The sequence below is a fragment of the Hoplias malabaricus genome, chromosome 9 (assembly GCF_029633855.1).
Source record: "Hoplias malabaricus isolate fHopMal1 chromosome 9, fHopMal1.hap1, whole genome shotgun sequence".
Lineage (NCBI taxonomy): Eukaryota > Metazoa > Chordata > Actinopteri > Characiformes > Erythrinidae > Hoplias > Hoplias malabaricus.
The window spans coordinates 42038871-42042213 of NC_089808.1; the positions used below are offsets into that span (position 1 = coordinate 42038871).

General features: G+C 37.8%; 1 long non-coding RNA gene across 1 annotated transcript; it reads left to right on the forward strand.

Moving 5' to 3' along the window:
* The first annotated feature begins 727 nt into the window (after positions 1-727).
* Positions 728-2896, forward strand: LOC136707795 (uncharacterized). The gene is made up of 3 exons (XR_010804248.1): positions 728-1011; positions 1587-1700; positions 2066-2896. It is a non-coding gene; the product is annotated as an uncharacterized lncRNA (long non-coding RNA).
* The last annotated feature ends 447 nt before the right edge of the window (positions 2897-3343 follow it).

A 3343-nucleotide genomic window follows, 5' to 3' on the forward strand; every position in this document is an offset into this window, starting at 1 on the left:
GGAGTTATCAGAAACAGCTGAAACGTCTAGTCAGTGGTTGTGGATAAGGAGAACAAAGACTAGTTGGGAAAATGCACTGTATAAGTGCTGTTGTGATGGTTGGTAATGTAACATGTAAAGATCACATGGAACTGGTGGCATTGAGCATGCATTAACGGTGGCAATGGGGCTAGGCACAGCCTTATTCACCAGGGAGGCCAGTGTGGATTTACGTTTGTTGATGGTTAAGGGTAAGGAATGACTGTAAAGCTGGCTTGGAGGGGGGCGGGTCTGGGACGCCACTGTTGAGCCTTCTGGAGGTGTTGTGGGCTTAATTCAGTGAAACACTGATGAGGGGAGTTGCCTACCTGATGACCCCTGTGAAGAGCTATTGCTGCAGTGGGTGGTTTAGGTACTGATATGATGGGCTCAATGAGTAACCATAAATGTTAAATAGATGTTAAGCGCAGCTGGTTGCTGATTGGATCATAAATGGCCACAGCAACCTTAGGGTGTAGCTGTAGGATTGGAACAATGGAAATTGTGTGGCTGCTGGTAGAAATAGAGTGGGGTGGGCCCTATGTGAAGTTCTAATGGATTGCCATAGGATATTTTACAACTTATCTTGTGTATGATTATTATATATGGTTGTGGTTCAATGATCACAGTGAAACTTTACCCAGCCCTTGTGCCAGCTAACCACTAATCACAGAGAGGGAGGGAGAGAGAGAGTGGGTGGGGGAAGAGAAAGTGACTGCCCTTTGCTCTTTGTCCTCATGTTATTAGTGATATCAGACAGGGACTTCAGAAACTCCAGCCCCCAGAGCTGAGTGTAACCTCTTCATGATGAAGACTGGACTGAAGCTGCTGCTGCTGTCTGCTGTGACTCTGCTGGTTTCTGCTGAATGGGAGAACTATCAGAACCTGCCTGATTCATATAGAACACACATTGACAAGGCTCTGGTTGCAGCCAATAAGGACTTTGGAGGTTCTGATCATGTTGCCTATGAACAGCTCTTGCTAAAACCAATAGTAAGTAGTCTCTGTAGCTGATATGACTGTGTGTAATATACTGTGGATCAGCTCACTTCATCATTTTTTAACATCTACTTCAGGCAAAGGTATTCTTTGCAAAAGACAAATATAAGGGTCTGTAAGAGTCTTTTTGAGGTTAGTTAAAATTGTTTTCAGTAAAGTTATCAGCCTGAAACCTTTAGTATTTAAGTTTATTATACACCACTTTTGTAACATAAAGCATTCTGGATTCATTTAATTTTAACATAATTTGCAACGTTCATCAGTGTCCTCCATTATTTTTAGAATCTGAAATAATTTCAAAGCGTTTGCATCCAAACATTATTTAAACCCATTTGGTGGAATGTTGAAAACATTGGTTAAAAATGATTGAATGGAAAGAAATATTCAGATTTCTTGTGGAAATAAATGCAATGTAAGCACGAACCATAACAACAGTTGTCAGTCAGAAACTAACATGAGCATTTAGTAATAAACTCATTAGCACAAAGATGGATCTCAGATATATTTATTAAATATAAAGCAATTTGTGATAATAATGTGGTTCAGATTCTTTTCACCACCTTTCATAGTTTAGAGGCAGTGACTACCATGTAAATGTGCGTCTGATGGTCACTACATGCAAAAAGGATGAAAAGAAAGAATATAGACATCGAGAAAAATGTGTTACAAAGAAATCTGAAAGGGTGAGTAAGTTAAATCCAGTCCCTAACTCACTACACACTGGTTTCACATAATTCATGTATTTATTAACATTTGTGTAAACAGACTATGTGATTGGATAGTGATTATTAGAGAAGGCAAAAACATTCTTAATCTTCATGTGAGCCAATGTACAGGAGTTTCATTCCCAATTACTTTGGAGAAATTTCCATCTAACCATTTAGTGTTAAATTTTCAGATAGAGATGTGTTCAAATGATATAGAAAAAAAGCACATGGGTTTTAACACAGATTTAAAACAGAAAAATATGACCAACTGTGAGTTTAATGATACTTGTGGGGAAAATAAGGAATATTTAGACCCTGTACTGTGTCTTTTCTTTATAAAGCCTGTGATTGACTGTGTTGTGTGCAATACGCCTAAGGTTGAACTAGTTGACTGTGCCAGACTGATGGACGTCAAAAATGTAAGTCCTGTACCTATGTGTTTTATATCTGATGTATTTAGAGCTGAAAAAGTAAAAATGCACTTGATCTTTTGAAAATCCTAAAGAATGATGAAATAACTGACAAATGTAAAACTGACTATTTGACTCTCACCTGTGCTCTGTGTAGTTTGAGTTCTGAGACGTGTTCTAAATGTGTTGTTGATTTGTGAGAAGTTATGAATATGTGACTGTTCTGGTTTCAGAGAAAGGAAATTCGGAGCACGTGTTCAGTGTTTTATCTTCCTGGAGGTGGACATTCATTGTCTTTAAAAACTGGGGACAATGACCGGGACTTTGGATGTCTTGGATGTATCTGACTCTGAGCCTCTGAAGCTGTTCTTAGATCAGACACAAATTCACACAAAACAAAGAAGTGTAAAATGTCTTTGGACAAATGACTTAATGAGAAATGGTTTGTGTTTTAAACAATAAGTTATTAACAAAACACCATTATTCCCATTGTCTACTTTATGTTGAATTACTTGTGAAATCTTTGATTAATGGCATTAATGCACTCAGTGTCCAAAGATTTATAAACACACCTATGTGGATTTAGTTGCTGTAAAGTTTTTCATAGACGTTGCACACAGTTTGTAAAATCCCAATAAATGTATTAAATAAAATGCACATGAACCTGTGTCACCGTGCCAGATATTAACTGCCACCTAGAGGGGTATTTACTCCCCAACAGTGGACTGTAGAGCAGAGGAACAGTGTTCTTTGGAGAAATGGAGCCCCATCCAACACTTTAGGGAAGAGTCTGAGTGGTGGTTGTGATCCAGAGCTAATCATCCAGCATCAGTTCCTGACCCATTAATGATCTTGTGGCTGAATGCCATCAAATTCTCAAAGAAATGTTCATCTAGGCTAATGTTTCCCCAGAACAGTAAAAGTGGAGTATTACACCAAAGTGTGGCAAAATGCTCCTCAGTCCCTTTGTATTCAGAGACTGTGAATGTTAGTGTTACTGTAAAAGCTTCTGTAAAAGAGAAGGTATAGATCGAATTTTATATAATTTCAGAGCATTTTTATTGATTTGTTTTGTGAAATTCAGGCACAGCGTAGAATTAAAGTGTATTAATTTAGATACAGGGTTTTGTTTTGACAGTGGCAATGTGAGGGTTAATCTTTACATATCTGTGATCTTTGATTTGTTAGTTTTTTTACTTTAAGTAAGAA